The 18,267-nt window shown below is 47.1% G+C and overlaps 1 protein-coding gene across 2 annotated transcripts in view; it reads left to right on the forward strand.

Annotated features, from left to right (window-relative positions):
* Positions 1–18,267, forward strand: part of LOC144141484 (uncharacterized) — a 94,648-nt gene that overhangs the window by 65,935 nt on the left and 10,446 nt on the right. The window lies entirely within an intron of this gene.

An 18,267-nucleotide genomic window follows, 5' to 3' on the forward strand; every position in this document is an offset into this window, starting at 1 on the left:
GTAGTTCAGAGGAGATAGACATCCCACCTGTAACGACCGAAGAAGTAAGGAAGGCTTTGAAAGAAATAAAAGGTGGCAAAGCACCTGATGAGGATCAGATAACAGCAGACCTCTTGAAGGATGGCGGAAAAATTGTACTTGAAAAACTGGCAAAACTGTATACGCAATGCCTAATGACCGCAATGGTACTGGAATCTTGGAAGAACGCTAACATCATCCTAATCCATAAGAAAGGCGACATGAAGGACTTGAAAAATTACAGGCCGATCAGCTTACTGTCAGTCGTCTACAAGGTATTTACCAAGATAATCGCTAACCGAATCTCTGCAACCTTAGATTTCAGTCAACCTAAAGAACAAGCAGGGTTCCGTAAAGGTTATTCAACAATGGACCATTATCACACGATCAATCAGGTGATAGAGAAGTGCGCTGAGTATACTGAACCCCTATATATAGCCTTCATAGATTATGAGAAAGCATTTGACTCGGTCGAAACCCTAGCAGTCATTCGGGCATTACGGAACCAGGGGGTAGATGAGCATTATGTAAGAATACTAGAGAATATCTATAATGGGTCTACAGCTACCATCATCCTCCATAGGGAGAGCAGTAAAATACCTATGAGGAAGGGTGTCAGACAAGGAGACACAATCTCTCCAATATTATTCACAGCATGCTTACAAGAAGTATTCAGAACGTTGGATTGGGAACAGGTGGGAGTAAGGGTTAATGGAGAATACCTCAGTAACCTCAGATTTGCTGATGACGTTGCCTTGCTAAGTAACTTGGGGGACGAATTGCAAAGCATGCTTTCCGCACTGGGCGAACAGAGTAGTACCGTGGGCCTGAAAATTAATATGCGGAAAATTAAAGTAATGATCAATAACCTCGGGACAGCACAGCAGTTTGAGATAGATGGCGAGGCAGTGGAAGTGGTAAGCGAATATATATACTTAGGCCAAGTTGTGACCCCAGATCCCAACCATAAGGCAGGGATAATTAGAAGGATCAGAATGGGGTGTGGTGCATATGGCAGACATTCTCAGATAATGAATAGCAGCCTTCCATTGTCGCTTAAGAAGAAAGTGTATGACAGCTGCATCTTACCGGTACTCACCTACGGGGCAGAAACTTGGAGGCTCACTAAGAGGGTTCAACTTAAATTGAGAACGACTCAGCGGGCAATGGAGCGGAAAATGATAGTTGTAACATTAAGGGACAAGAAGAGAGCGGAGTGGATCAGGGAGCAAACTGGTGTTAAAGACATATTAGTAGAAATTAAGAAGAAGAAATGGACGTGGGCAGGGCATGTAATGCGAAGGCAAGATAACCGCTGGTCATTAAGGGTAACAGAGTGGATCCCTAGAGAAGGCAAGCGTTGCAGGGGGCGGCAGAAAGTTAGATGGGCAGATGAGATCAAGAAGTTTGCGGGGATGAATTGGTCACAGTTGGCCCAGGACCGAGGTAATTGGAGAATAATGGGAGAGGCCTTTGCCCTGCAGTGGGCGTAGGTAGGCTGGTGATGATGATGATGATGATACCGCCGTCTCGGAGAGCAATGGCGTACCTGAAGTAGATAACGCACTTGCTGAGACGTCCGATAGAGGGCCGTGCGGGTCCGCTGATCGCGTTCATGTGTCGGTCTCGGATTCAACGATCTCGGCAGAACGCTCAGAATCAGAGGAGGCCTCAGAGACGGCTTCCAACAGGATCGCGCACAGTGCGCGAGATAGCGAGGTTTCGCGTGAGAGTTTTGACGGTGAGGCTAGCCAGACGAAGCCGCTAGAGCCCCCGGAACCAGGTGTTCCTTCGGGTGCGAGCTCTGACTCGGGCGATGTTGTGGCAAAGCCTGCGAACGGGACACGAGAGACGAGCGAGCAACGAAGGCCGAGCGGCGAGCGGACCGAAAGCTCTGGCAGTAGCTTAGTGGAGCCGCCGTCGGCCGAAGCGGGTTGCGCCACCCCCATCGGCGGGTTAACCCAGGTGGCCGCGCGTTGCGAGGCGAACTCGCCGTTGTCCCCAGTTCGTGATGATGACTTGCTTGAAAGCAAGGGGCGGCACTTTCACCCGCATTCCAACCTAGTGGAGCAAAGGTCCCCAGAGCGAAAGCGAACGTTCAGAGCTTTCTGCTTTGAGCGGAAACGCGATTGGGAGGCATGCGTGCCTGCCGCTGTGTTGGCCTTAAAGTCAGCTCCGCGCGAGATTACGGGCGTCAGCTTTGCGAGGCTTGTATATGACCGGGGAAAGAGAACGCGTTTCGAATAACGAAACTAGCCTGTGGGGAAGAGCTAGTTGTAACGCTGCGTTCTTTGTATCCCCGTTCGTCCAGTCCGTCCCATCAAGTTGAGCTTCGGTATCAAACGCGCGCCGTGTGGCCTTTTGAGTCGAAACTAATGGATCGGTGTTTCGTGGCCTGTCAGAGTACGCCTACTTATCTCGACGATGTCGCCAGCTTTTCTAGCTCACGGCTAGGAGCAAGTAGAGAACTTTCGAGTTGTGCTGAGCAGACGCAAAGAAGCAGGCCTATCAGACAAACAGTCGAGTGTCGCATAAGTTGCGCCGACGTGACGTAACAAAGGCAGGTTGTGGTAGCGCGGCCGATGAGGACCGTCAGTCGTCGAAGTAGCCGCAGTCGTAAGCTATCCCCGACCAACGATTAAGTCTGAGATAAGGACTTTTTCGGGTTTTACTGGATATGGCTAAGCGTATGTGAGAGATTACTCCACACAGGCTAGTCCGTTACTGACGCTCTCAGAACGACGGAGCCAGTAAAGGTGAAATGGGGCACAAAGTAGGAGGACGCGTTATAAGCGCTGAGACGAGCCTTGAGCGAGGAGCCAATTCTAACGGTCCCCGACTTTTCGAAAGGTTCGTTATTCAGTGCGATCGAGCAATCGTGGCATGGAAGCTGTACTATGCCAAGAGGATGCGAACGGCTGGGAACGACCAGTTTGTCTATGCCAAGAGTATGCGAACGGCTGGGAACGACCAGTTTGTACTTCAGCCGCAAGCTAACTTGCAAGGAAGAGGCTTACATTATTTCTGGAAAGGAATGTGGCTGCGTCGTGTGGGCAGTGCAGAAGTTTGCGTGCTCTGTAGCCGGTAACGCAGACGCACTAGGCCGGCCGTTCTAAGTAGGGCCGCCTTCGTCCTCCCCGTGTCTTTCGTTTAATTTCGCCTCTTCGTGAGCAGATTTTAGCGTAGCAGGTAGATGGGAGCAAAATTATTGCCCTCATTTGCTGCCTCAGTTGATTATTTCCGCACCGCGTGATTTCAAGTAATCAACCTTAGTTATCCTTTAAGTTCGTGTGTTACGTTTGACACTTAGTGTGAGTTCTTCTTTTAAGAGTTTTACGTCCCGCATGGGCCTCTTGGTGTAGACGGTCCAAATTTGGGATAGACACTTAGCTAGGAGAGTTTGTCACGTTTTAGAGTCTGGTGTTCTGACAGAGAACAGAGGGTGCTTGCTTGCGCTGGGTGTTGCCTGTTGTCGGTCGGTTCTTTGCAAGCTCCAGAACGACGAGCAACCGGTGCTGAGGACAGACCGGAAGAGTCGGACGAAGCTGGTCGAGACACCTGGGCAGCACGGCGAGGTACCTGTGATCCGGACCTGGCAGGCGGTACCTGTTCAAGGAGAGGAACTTGGTGGAGCCGGCCTTTTCCTGGGGCACTGGAGGTGTCCCTGGATGAGCCTGGCGAACGAGCGCGCCCAGCATCCGAGCCACGTGGAGGCAGCTCGTCTTCACGGCGCATTGTCTGGCGGCGGGGGTGCTGTTGTGCCAGAGCGCCTGGCACAAAGGCGTTGCACGAGGCGACGCGCCGACAGCGAGGCTGAGTCACGCATCTCCCTTTCGACGCTGCGGCGCGGCCGAATCCTGCATCTCGGAACGCTGCGGCGCGGCCGAATCCCGCATCCCAGAACGCTGCGGCACGGCCGAATCCCGCATCGGAGAACGACCAAACAAGGGCATGTCGCTACGCCCGGAGGCGAGGTCACGGAGACGGCGGGCGCATCGCCCTCCCTTTCCCCAGTGGCTGCGCAGCTGACTCACCGCTTCGCTACCATTCGTCGGAATTCAAACTTCAGGCAGCGAGAGCCCTGATTGGAGCTTTTGGAACTTCTTGGGGCCACAACGAACTTCCCGGGCTATAAAAGAAGCCCGGAGGCTCTCATCGTCGGCATTCCTCGGCGGCTTCTCTCCGGCACCAGTCTCTTCGGAAGCACCGAGTGAAAAGGGTGCTGTCGCCTTTGTGCGAGTCATGTAACGTTTGCTTACCCTGTACATACTGTATATAAATGTTACTTTAAGTTTTCGTCGGCTCGAGAACTTCTTCGCTCTGCTCTGCGCCGCGTCGATAGCGGACGGAGCAAGGCAACGTCGCTGCACCTCTGACTGCGCTCGGATGGCCAGTCGCAACAGTTGGAGGCTGCGGTGAGAGGGCCCAGTCCCAACATCGGTGACGAGCTGGATGGGAGTCACAACCTTGGCGACCGCCCTGGGATGGTCATTCCCAACCTGACGGCAGCGGTGGGATCGTCATTCCCAACAGTGGTGGCAGCGGTGGGATCCTCATACCCAACAGTGGTGGCAGCGGTGGGATCCTCATACCCAACAGTATGCTCTGATACGGTGTCCATGGGCAATAATGGGTATGTAGTGAATGGGGACTGTGAAGACGACGAGGAGATAGCACCGGCCCCGTGGAGAACGCGCCACGATCTCTGATAGCTCGCTGCATCGTAATCATCGCTCCGGCTAGTCCTCTCAGTGCCTACATGAATACCGTCACCTGGAACGCTATCATTCCCTGCCAATGAACACCTCTTCAATATATATATATATATATATATATATAGTAAAAAATGAGTATAGCTTCTACCAAAACTGTTTATTGGTCGACGTTTCGATCGGATGCCGATCTTTCTCAAGACGGCATCCGATCGAAACGTCGACCAATAAACAGTTTTGTTAGAAGCTATACTCATTTTTTACTATTTGCTACGGCAACCAAAGACAGCCCTTCTCGCAATCTATATATATATATATATATATATATTGTAACAGAGAAGGAGTGCTTGGCGATAATTTGGGCACTGGGCAAGTTCCGCCCGTACTTATATGGTCGCCCATTCGATGTCGTCACCGATCATCATGCACTCTGTTGGCTCTCATCCCTCAAGGATCCATCGGGTCGTCTTGGTCGGTGGGCTCTTCGACTGCAAGAATACGACATCCGGGTCATTTACCGTTCAGGTCGCAAGCACTCTGACGCTGATGCTCTTTCACGCTCACCAGTGCCTGCTGAAGTTTCCTGCCTGGCCTCAAGTGGCAGTGACTTACGTCTGTCGCCTCTTGCAGTCAGCAACATGTCAACCGAGCAACGCAAGGACCCGTGGATTGCTTCTCTTATTGAGATGCTCTCCGGTACATCGCCTGCCGGGGGATCTCGGGCCCTACGCCGGCAGGTTTCTCACTTTGCCCTCCGTGACGAGCTACTCTACCGCCGCAACTACTGCTCCGACGGCCGAAAGTGGCTGCTGGTGATACCCCGTCATTTGCGCAGCGACATATGCACCTCATTTCACGCTGATCCAAGTTGCGGTCATGCTGGCGTACTAAAGACCTATGAGCGTCTTCGCTTGCGATACTACTGGCGTGGCATGTATACCTTCGTGCGCAAGTACGTGCGCTCTTGCCCTGAATGTCAACGCCGAAAATCGCCGCCGCCCCGCCTCGCCGGTCCTTTGCAGCCACTACCATGCCCAGCAAAGCCATTCGAACGTGTGGGCATCGACCTGTATGGCCCACTTCCGTCTACTGCAGCCGGAAACCGATGGATCATTGTCGCCGTGGATCACCTTACTCGGTACGCCGAAACAGATGCTCTTCCGGCCGCCACGGCTCGCGACGTAGCGTCTTTCCTGCTTCGCCGCTTTGTTCTTCGACACGGGGCACCTCAGGAGCTTCTCAGTGACCGAGGGCGGGTTTTCTTGTCTGAGGTTATTGAAGCACTGCTCTCTGAGTGCCACGTCGTTCATCGGACTACCACATCATACCATCCACAAACGAACGGGATCACGGAACGCTTCAATCGCACCCTTGGTGACATGCTCTCAATGTACGTGTCTGCCAACCAATCGAAGTGGGACCTCGCACTCCCGTTTGTAACATTTGCTTACAATACGGCAACGCAGACGACCACGGGATTCTCGCCGTTTTTCTTGTTGTATGGGCGAGAGCCGTCCTGCACAATCGACACGATACTCCCCTACAAGCCCGACGCAACAGAATTTACGCCGATTTCAGACCTTGCTCGTCGCGCCGAGGAATGCCGTCGACTGGCCCGTTCGTTTACATCGACCGATCAGCAGCGCCAAAAGCATCGTCACGACGAATGCGTCAAAGATCGCAGTTTTGATCCCGGCTCCCTTGTGTGGCTTTGGGTGCCCTGCTCAACACCCGGTCTCTCCCCAAAACAGACCACAAAGTACCATGGCCCGTACAGAGTCATTGAGCGGACTTCGCCCGTCAATTACCTTGTGGAACCAGTTGCACAAACTACAGATAATCGCTGCCGAGGGCGCGAAATTGTTCACGTGGATCGGTTAAAGCCATACTACGACCCTCTAGTTTTGTCGGGCCCTTGAGTAGCCAGGATGGCTCCTTTTGCACCGGGGGCAATTGTAACGAGAAGAGTTAACGCTGCACAACAATATTAGATGCCGAAGCGCCATTTGCCCGATCGGGTATGCCCTGAGGATTATCATGAAGACGACGAAGGCCCGACTCGGACGTTCACGCTCACGAGCTGATACCGGCTGGACCTACGCTCGGCCCGTTGCCTTACGCTACGCCTCAAATAAACCCCCACGATCAACTACCATTGTGACTGCTATTCCCCTTTACAATATATATATATATATATATATATATATATATATATATATATATATATATATATATATATATATATATATATATATATATATATATATAGTCGAGAAGTAGAGTACTTAGTTGCTGCGGGAATACGCACAAAGTAGAAATACGCTCTTCGGAGACTTTATTTCCAAAATTCCGCCCTAATATTAATATATATATATATATATATATATATATATCTATATATATACATATATATATATATGTATATATATATATATATATATATATAGGATGTGATATATATATATATATATATATATATATATATATATATATATATATATATATATATATAAAGTCTAGAGAAAGATAAATCTCACAAAGGGCACAAAAATAGAGTAAGTAAAGAGTCGGATACCCAGTAAGTACAATAACAAAGAACGTTTACTTACGCAGCGGCAAAGGGACTTGCCCTCACCAGGGTACAGTTACATGATTTTGGTGTCCTGTAATCATGTAGCAAAATCATGTAACTGTACACTGATGAAGGCACGTCCCGTTGCCGCCACGTAAGTAAACGTTCTTTGTTATTGTTCTTGCTGTGTATCCGACTCTTAATTTATTCTATATATATATATATATATATAAATATATATATATATATATATATATATATATTTATATACAGAAAGAAATGCCGGCCGTCTACAACGCGAAAGGAGGCATAGGGGAATGGTTAGACTATTTTTTTGACCGTTAGTGATATTATATATATATTTTTATTTTTTACGTAGAAAGAAAGAAAGTGGGGTTCGGTCCCCACTCTAGGCGCGTGTTTTTCTTTCTTTCTAAGTAAATTAATAAAAAAACTATATAATATCACTAACGGTTTAAAACATAGTCTAAACATTCCCCTATGCCTCCTTTGGCATTGTAGACTGCCGGCATTTCTTTCTGTATTTGTTAACGAGCCCCCATTTCCGAATCATATATATATATATATATATATATATATATATATGTATATATATATATATATATATATATATATATATATATATATATATATATATAGTGAAAGACGTCGACTGACACTTTTCCCGTTTTTGTTGCCAACAGTTTCGGAGTTAAAAACTCCTTCTTCAGGGCTGTATTTTAATTTCTCACATTGCGCCTTTATACAAAAACTTCTGTGAGGGAGGGTTACTTCCCTCATCCCTGCAGGAGAGGTCGCGGGTGAGGGGTGTTTCAAACAGTTTGAGCAAGTGAGGCATTCCGATTGGCTAGAAAGGTGGAAGGTGAGGGAAGGGGAAAGAACACGGACGGAAAGGCAGCACGAAAACACGTAACAAGAGGCACACAAGCAAACACAAGATCAAAAACAAGAGTGAGTCCTGCGAGCTCCGCAAATGGTGTAACAGTAGTCAGCAGGAAGAGAAAAGGAGCAAATTAAAAAAAAAGAAAAGAAAAAAAGGGGGGGGGGATGAAGGGAGATGGACATAAGATGGCGGCACAGGCATAGATCTTCGATTCGGTCAAACTGCGAGGTCGCATGCATGCACGGCCCGCCGAGTCAACACATGGTCCCCGCGCCATACTCGGAATTTCCTGTCCCATTTTCGGTTTTGTTTTATTACTGGTTAAACCTACAGCAGCTCTGGTCTTGGCGCCACTTCGACGAAACCGAGTGGTGCGGCAAAGCCTTGCTACGCGGCCAGCGAGCCGCGGAACAAGTAACACTGGGATTTGGTTTTGTTTGCGGCGCATTCTTCGGCTGTTTGTCTATCAGTGGTGCGGCGGTCATAATTCAGGCCGCCGTGCGTCGGCGGGCCCGCGAGGCGCGCTCACAGCTGTTCAAGGTCACTGATGAGACGGTGGTGGTTGCCGAACGGGCGGGGAAGGGGGGGGGGGGGCGAGAGGGTTTGTTTTGCTTGACTTGGTCCCAATTCGGGGTTTCCTTTTTTCCTTCTTGCTTTCTTTTTAAGTTGTATGTATGGTCCCGGTTCCGCGCTCACCCCCTCCAATGCCCGCAAGGTCCCGATATTTCCGTCTAAGGCGCAGCTTTTTGTCTTAAGAATGAGAGGCGGCCCGGGTCGTCATTGATGCCATGGGTGAATGCCTGGAATTTATGTATAAAGTAGGACTCCCTCTGCTCGCGTTCGAGGGAAGAGCGGAAGCCGGACTGCAGGAGAGTGATTCTGATATGCTCAATGGAATGGTCCGGCAGGCGCATATGTTTGGAAAATGGAAGATCCGGCTGTGAGGTGACGTGGGATTTGTGGTTGTTGAATCTGAGTCGGAATGCATTCTCGGTCTGGCCAATATAGTCCTTGCCACACATTTCGCAGTGCAGGCTGTATACGACGTTACTTGAATCACAGTTGAGGCTTTCTTTTATTCGGAAGGAAAATTTGGAAAAGTTAGATTTTGCCGTGTCGGTTGGGGTGATGAGGGGACAGATATTGCTGCGCGTTTTCCCGCATGGGCGGCAGCCTGAGTGTTGTTTCGGGATCCCAATTTTAGCCTTAAAGGGACACTGAAGTGAATTTGTCAAGCTCCCGTTTTTGCTTGCACTGTGTAGACTGGCTCAAATTAACACACTACTCATCGTTTATCTGGTTGACAAATCGGTAATTAATTTACAAAGCGCAAAAGAAGAAAAACTGCTATGCGCGGTTTGCGGCTGCCGCACCAACTAAAGGCTGTGACGTCAGGAGGGGGGCACCCTGATTGGACGATGCCCAAGGTTAGCAATCAAAAGTTTCGGTTTCGGTTTCGGTTCTGTAAAACAACATGCTTGACATCTGATGGCGTGGTTGGATGGGTATTCTCGATTTCTCAATTATCGCCGTACCGCGCTTTTGCCATGTTGTCGGCTGTCAAATGTCTAAGATAAACCTCCCAGGGCGGCTTGGAGTCGTATAAATCACTAGGCGAGGCCTACGCAGTGGATGAACGCCCTCCGCGTCACCGCAGACTCTCAAATGCCATGCGCTTTTCCCGCATAATCGTAGCTTGCCTCACTCATGTCTGTTCGTAAAAAGCTAGTTCGCACCAGGCCAAGGGTGTGCTGATTCAGGCCTGGGCCCACTGCCCGCAAGCAGTCGGTGCTTGTGGCAACAGCACGCCAACGAGAACTCGCTAGCGCGTCATTGTCAGTATGCGCGCGTTCTGCGATCTCGCTCGTGGAGCAGTGAACGTTACGGCCCAAAAATTGTAACTCAGTTCAGAAAAGATCGGCCGCATACGAAAAAATCAACTTACAAAAAAAAATACATGTGCCCTCGGGGATTCGAACTTCCGACTTTCAAAACTAATTCCAGCGCCTCAGACCGCTAGGCCACGAGCCGGCGCTGGCTGGTTTGGATATATAAGGTTTATAATGTATGACCAGTTTACACTTTTATTTATTTTAAGCATTTTAAGTACTTTATGTGACTATTTGTTGTATATCACTCCTGCAGTAAGTGTCCCCCATACTTCCACAATATCTCACGTCTAGCAATTGCATTTCTTTGGCGGAAAAGCGTTCGCAGATGTGCGGTCGTGCTGCTGACCGTTGTGCTTGTTTACCAGGCGCAAAAAGTGCGTCCTGCTCCCTAGTTTTGCGCTGTACGGTAAAAGTTTCAGGTGATATTATTTTCTTAGTACCTATATTGACTTCGCTGACTCTTCTCCCGCCTTCAATTGGCCTTAGATTTTCCTACTAGCGTAAAGTCAGCGAAGCGTCGCATGTGCACTTGTGCAGCGCTTGTGTGGAGCGACCCGGACTCCGAGTTTGACACAGTGTACAAACTAACAAAGTAAGGAAAGGCACATTCTTTCATTAACAAAGGTGTTGTAATTTAGTTTCAATTGAGCGAGCGAATAGCGACGACCCGTCGGCGGCCGGCGGACGAAACGCTGGGCCGACTGACTCGATCGGTAGGTCGGCTGGTCGGTGAACCGTGCAGTAGCGCAGCCATTTTCCAGCTCATCTCCTGCTGACGTCACACGAAAACGCCACAGAAAATGGGCGAGCGTAAAGAGAGGAGTACAGCATTTTCGAATTGATTTTTCTACTAAATAAATTCGCGTAAACGCGGCCAGAGTTGTCGAAACAATGCCTACAGACTCAGAACTACAATTTGCGCTAGTAATCCCGCAATGTTTACAAATCACTTCAGTGTCCCTTTAACAAGCACATCTCTTAAGTTCTTGTCTTTACGATACACTACACGGGGTGGTTCGGGGAAGATAGCTGACAGGTGCTCACTCTGTCTGATCATGTTGAAATGCTTGCTCAGTATGTTGTTTACTCGTGGCATGTTCGCACCGTATGTTAATATCAGGTTGGTCTGGGGTGTTTCCTTTTTTTGTGAATTGGCTTTTGACAATGCTGACTGGCGGTCTGTTTGGCGGGCCCGGTTGATTGCGTCATCAATTATATTTTCTGGGTAATTCTGATTCCGAAGGATGTTCTTTAGATTTTGCGAGTTTCTGTCAAATTCTTGGACATCAGAACAGATTCGGCGGTATCTGTATGCCTGCGAGTATGGTATTCCAACTTTACAATGTCGTGGGTGGTTGCTGTCAAAATGCAGGTACTGTTCGCGATTCGTGGGTTTTTTGTAGACGGTGGTCGTGAGGGAGTTGCCAAAACCGAGGGAGTTGCCAAAACAAAACCGAAAATGGGACAGGAAATTCCGAGTATGGCGCGGGGACCATGTGTTGACTTGGCGGGCCGTGCATGCATGCGACCTCGCAGTTTGACCGAATCGAAGATCTATGCCTGTGCCGCCATCTTTTGTCCGTCTCCCTTCATCGCCCACCTTTTTTTCTTTTCTTTTTTTTTAATTTGCTCCTTTTCTCTTCCTGCTGACTACTGTTACACCATTTGCGGAGCTCGCAGGACTCACTCTTGTTTTTGATCTTGTGTTTGCTTGTGTGCCTCTTGTTACGTGTTTTCGTGCTGCCTTTTCGTCCGTGTTCTTTCCCCTTCCCTCACCTTCCACCTTTCTAGCCAATCGGAATGCCTCACTTGCTCAAACTGTTTGAAACACCCCTCACCCGCGACCTCTCCTGCAGGGATGAGGGAAGTAACCCTCCCTTACAGAAGTTTTTTTAAAAAGGCGCAATGTGAGAAATTAAAATACAGCCCTGAAGAAGGAGTTTCTAACTCCGAAACTGTTGGCAACAAAAACGGGAAACGTGTCAGTCGACTTCTTTCACTATTTTTATACTGGCCCATCGAACCTCATGATCTCTCTCTCTCTCTCTCTCTCTCTCTCTATATATATATATATATATATATAAGGAAGGCTTTGAAAGAAATGAAAGGGGCAAAGCACCTGGTGAGGATCAGATAACAGCAGACCTCTTGAAGGATGGCGGAGAAATTGTCCTTGAAAAACTGGCAAACCTGTATACGCAATGCCTAATGAACGCAATGGTACCGGAATCTTGGAAGAACGCGAACATCATCCTAATCCATAAGAAAGGTGACATGAAGGACTTGAAAAATTACAGGCCGATCAGCTTACTGTCAGTCGTATACAAGGTATTTACCAAGGTAATCGCTAACCGAATTTCTGCAACCTTAGATTTCAGTCAACCTAAAGAACAAGCAGGGTTTCGTAAAGGTTATTCAACAATGAACCATATTCACACGATCAATCAGGTGATAGAGAAGTGCGCTGAGTATACTGAACCCCTATATATAGCCTTCATGGATTATGAGAAAGCATTTGACTCGGTCGAAACCCTAGCAGTCATTCAGGCACTACGGAACCAGGGGGTATATGAGCATTATGTAAGAATACTAGAGGATATCTACAATGGGTCTACAGCTACGATCATCCTCCATAGGGAGAGCAGTAAAATACCTATAAGGAAGGGTGTCAGACAAGGAGACACAATCTCTCCAATGCTATTCACAGCATATTTACAAGAAGTATTCAGAACGTTGGATTGGGAACAGGTGGGAGTAAGGGTTAATGGAGAATACCTCAGTAACCTCAGATTTGCTGATGACGTTGCCTTGCTAAGTAACTCGGGGGACGAATTGCAAAGCATGCTTTCCGCACTGGGCGAACAGAGTAGAACCGTGGGCCTGAAAATTAATATGCAGAAAACTAAAGTAATGATCAATAACCTCGGGACAGCACAGCGGTTTGAGATAGGTGGCGAGGCAGTGGAAGTGGTAAGCGAATATATCTACTTAGGCCAAGTTGTGACCCCAAATCCCAACCATGAGGCAGAGATAATTAGAAGGATCAGAATGGGGTGGGGTGCATATGGCAGACATTCTCAGATAATGAATAGCAGCCTACCATTGTCGCTGAAGAAGAAAGTGTATGACAGCTGCATCTTACTGGTACTCACCTACGGGGCAGAAACTTGGAGGCTCACTAATAGGGTTCAACTTAAATTGAGAACTACTCAGCGGGCAATGGAGCGGAAAATGATAGGTGTAACATTAAGGGACAAGGAGAGAGCGGAGTGGGTTAGGGAGCAAACGGGTGTTAAAGATATATTAGTAGAAATTAAGAAGAAGAAATGGACGTGGGCAGGGCATGTAATGCGAAGGCAAAATAACCGCTGGTCATTAAAGAAGCCATGAAGAGAAAACACAAGTTTGGTTCATCCGAAAGATTGGCTCGTTTGAACCATAACGACACCACTCATAACGCAAACTTCGCTCAAATAAGCTACATAATTAGGAAAAAAGGAAATGACCATGCGACCCACCAGCTCATTTTCCGCAACAGAACCTATGATATCACTTGAGAATGCTCTGCGATTGGCGGAGGCCGGCAAAAGCAAACTCATGTTAGGCAGGGCTTACAGTTTGCATAGCGAGCTAAATGCCCGTGAAACATACTGCACATTCTTTTTATGACAAAGAACGGTGGAGTAACGGTTGAAGTTCCGAACGAACACGCAAGCGTGTATGCCAATGCGTACGAAACTACCGTTGGCCGAGCTCGACATCCCGCCGTTGCCACCGTCGCGCAGACGAATTTTCGGGTTCAAGGCTCTTCGGGGCCAACGAACCATCCCAGCACGCACAGCCGCGATGTTGCTTGGTATCGTAATCTCTTCACAGTTCACAGGAGATTGGCCGTCATATCGCCAACCAGCAAAGGTAAAAATAGAAACAAGGGGAGTAAGGAACACAGAGCAGCAACGAGATAGTGCCACTCGTCGCACAGGTTTCGGTATGGAGGTTGTGTTGGCTTGCTGCTATCGTTACGAGCTCGTTTACAGTTTACAACCACTGAAAACTTCAGTTTGTTCGAGTACTTTACAATGAAATTTCGTTGCTTTGTTTTCAAATGCCCATGTAGTACGGGCCAATCGTCGAGGGAGTGCGACATCCCCGCCGGTGAGATCTCCTTTCATGTGCTGCCTAACGACGAACCTCGGCGAAGCAAGTGGCTTCGTTTTGTGAACTTTGCAAACGGAGGAGAAAGAGAGCTAAAGGAAGTACGAGTGTTCTCGCTTTATCTCCGAGGAAGTGATTACGGCAGGGACCCGGACATGCTGGCGCTCGTCGCCGACTTCGTCAAAGCGCTCTGACCTTGGGGAAAAAAATTGCCGTACACACCGCGCATTGACGCTCGAATCTTTCTGGTCGGAGCAGAGAGCTCGAGCGAACGGCTTTCCATACACGACACCGGCCAACTGGCATAAGCGATACTGCTAGAAATTGAAAATACGGCACATACGTACCAGTCTGTATTCGTCCGTCGCGACGGGGCTGACGAGGCAGCGGTGCCGACGGCTGGGCGTTCGTCTGTTGTGGCTATCGCGGAATGGTCGCTTTCCCGCCCACCGCGTATCCCACAACTCTTGCCGCTCGTGCACTTGGAAGCATTGAGCGTTCAAGTGGTGTGAGGTTGTTAAATGCAAGCCCGAGCTCCTCGGCGAGAGTTTTGTTCTTCGGATCAGGCGATTCCATGACTAGGGCTGCGGGTGCACTAGGTTTTACTAGTATTTTTAAAATGGCCGCCGTCTCGGTCGACTCCCGCGTGTGGGTGCTATATGGAGTCGACATACTAAGTATCTGTTTCATGGACCGGCTCATGTGACGCCATTGTTCACGTGACGAAATGTGCAATTTTAGCGGGAGATTTAAAATTTTGGCTTAAATTGCCTTATTTCTCAGTGAATAAAGCATCATTTGCTTCCGGGAAAGCGCTTGGGGTACTATGAAACACCTAATCTTTCGAATAACACAAACTTTTGTTTTCTCTTCATGGCTCCTTTAAGGGTAACAGAGTGGATCCCTAGAGAAGGCAAGCGTTGCAGGGGGCGGCAGAACGTTAGATGGGCAGATGAGATCAAGACGTTTGCGGGGATAAATTGGTCACAGCTGGCACAGGACCGAGGCAATTGGAGAATAATGGGAGAGGCCTTTGCCCTGCAGTGGGCGTAGATAGGCTGGTGATGATGATATATATATATATATATATATATATATATATATATATATATATATATATATATATATATATATATATATATATCGCACCAGACCGGTATTCTGGAGGTCGTGGGTTCGGATTCCACCCGCCGGGCATTTTTTCACCAATTTCTTTCTTACTCAAATATTTCTTCATCTGTTTCTATCACCCACCACAACCTCCCCTTTGCTTTCCGAGGTTTTCTTGACTGCCAACCCTTATTTTTTATATATATATATATATATATATATATATATATATATATATATATATATATATATATATATATATATATATATATATATATATATATAGAGGAGAAGGGCTGTCTTTGGTTGCCGTAGAATAGTAAAAAATGGGTATAGCGTCTAAGAATACTGTTTCTTGGTCGACGTTTCGATAGGATGCCGATCTTTCTCAAGACAACATTTCGTATTTCTGTGCACGTATTTATACGCTCGTCGTCCAACGACGCCGACAAAAGAGAGAAGGGGGATTTGGGGAGAAAAGCAGCAACAAACACACACTCCCGGCGAGGTGAGGTGAAGGTTTGCAAAAAAGAGAGAGAGGAAGAAAAAAAAACAAACGAAAGAAAACACAAAACCAAAACAAACCTCAACATGCAGAAAAGAGAGAGGAGTACACAACTTTTTCAAAACGCTGTCCTCCATCGTTCGTCAGCTTGTAGAAAGAGTGACAGGAAGCGCCCGCTTCAGAGGGGGGCCGCTCTGCTCAAGAAGCGAAAGCGCAAAGCAGTAACAGGGGCGTTCCCACACCATCACTGGGGGGCACATAATTCCAATGGTCACTGACATTAGGGGAAGAGTTGACAGGAAGCGGTCGCAGCCGCACACATGTTTCAGTGACACCAACGCTACAAACAGATAGGACGGCTCGTTAAGAGTGTAGGTACGATCTCCGCACTGTGGCTCAAAACATGCAAGGTTCCGCCGACCGGCAGGACGGGCGAGCGGCATTCATCACACTTAGGTCTATTCTTCCACTCTGTCCGGGCAGTCGAAGGGGTCGTCCCTGACATTGAACCCGGGGAAGGGCGCTTAACAAATCCTCTACCCGCACGCGGGAGTCGCGCGGGTCCTTTGCTGGAGTAAACGGCGGCGGGCGCCTCGATGTTGTTTGTGGCATATGCCGCCTGTGCGGAAACCCCAGGAAGGGAAGAATAGCTTGATTACTTGTTTAAACAACACCAAGACGTACAATTTAAATAGGGGATTATTCTGCAGCGAGATTATCAACAGCATGTTTAGACGACATAATGCCCGGGCTAACATTCATTCCTGCCTTTACTGTATTGAATTTGTAAATAATGTAAGATTCACGTTGTTCGCGTTCTCTTGTAGTAGAAAATCCACTCTGTAAAAGCGTGACTTTGATGGAGTCGAACGGGTGGTTTTCGAAGTTAATATGTCGTGATAATGGTAGATCAGGGAGTGAACGAACATGTGCGTGATGGTTGTTGAAGCGCATGCGGAATGCCGTGTTCGTCTGGCCAATGTATTGGATGCCACAAACACCGTACTCAAGAAGGTACACCACATTAGAAGAGTCGCAGTCGAGTGTCGCGTGAATTAGATGCTTGAAATGGGAGTTGGTGCTTTCTGCCACCGTGGTTGTCTGCATGTGTTTACATACGCGGCACCGTGCCTTTCCGCATGGTCGACACCCACCCTTGGGTGCCCTCTCAGGTTTGGCGTGTACAAGGTAATCTGAAATATTTTTGGGGCGCCTGTATACGACTCGAGGAGGGGTGGGGAAGATTTTCGAAAGCCGTTCACTCTGTTGTAGCATGTTGAAGTGCTTTTTCAAGATTTTGTTTATGTTGTCTTGAGAAAGATCGGCATCCGATCGAAACGTCGACCAATAAACAGTTTTGTTAGAAGCTATACCCATTTTTTACTATATATATATATATATATATATATATATATATATATATATATATATATATATATATATATATATATATATATATATATATATATATATATATATATATATATATATATATATATATATATATATATATATATATATATATATATATATATATATATTTATATATATATATATATATATATATATATATATATATATATATATATATATATATATATCGAATACTTATGTCAGAAACTTGTATAGAGTCTGTTCCTGTTACGGAGTATTTCAAAGCCCTTGCAATTCGCACCTAACAAAACCTTGAATGTATGTGACCTGACATGAAAAAATAATAATGGAGTTGCTTCTGAAATATTTACGCAAGAAAATGCCTAACTGATGTGTTACTTCACTCTCGTAATGCCCGTGGTAAATAAAAAAAACCCAATCTTTTTCTACCCTCAATCTAAGGCTCCGAATAACAGCGCTGTAGCATTTGCGTGCCCCACCAAATATATGATCCTTCCCTATGTATTAGTTATAGGCAAGCTGAGCAATACATGTTTTATTTTGAACAAAATAGAACACTGTAAGTCGTTATTTATCTATTCCGCTTTCACTTTCAAGTGGAACAGTCATTTCCTAATTGTCAGAATACTATTTCTCCTCAGATAGAATAATTAAACTACTGAATTTTCATTATATCTGCGGTATTTCTGGTTCTAGTTTACCATTGTTAATATTCTACGTAAATTACTGGAAAAATGTGGCAAAGAAGCTATTGTTACGACTATTTGTAATCTAGAAATTGGTTGTTGGTGTATGGCACGGAAATTATTAGGCAGTAGGCTGGGGCAAAGGAAAGCTTGTATGCTTGCTGTCCCAAGATCCAAAAGCCGTGAAGTTACCGACAGGTACAGGTATTAAAGTTTTTAAAAGCACAAGAGAAGACACAATTTTATGGCACGTTGAAGTAAGCGTCCTTATAATTAGCGGTTGTAAAAGGCATAAAAAGGCCACATAAATGCTACATT

Source organism: Haemaphysalis longicornis, unplaced genomic scaffold (assembly GCF_048455015.1).
Source record: "Haemaphysalis longicornis isolate Haplotype H1 unplaced genomic scaffold, Haemaphysalis longicornis Haplotype H1 scaffold_6, whole genome shotgun sequence".
Taxonomy (NCBI): Eukaryota; Metazoa; Arthropoda; class Arachnida; order Ixodida; family Ixodidae; genus Haemaphysalis; species Haemaphysalis longicornis.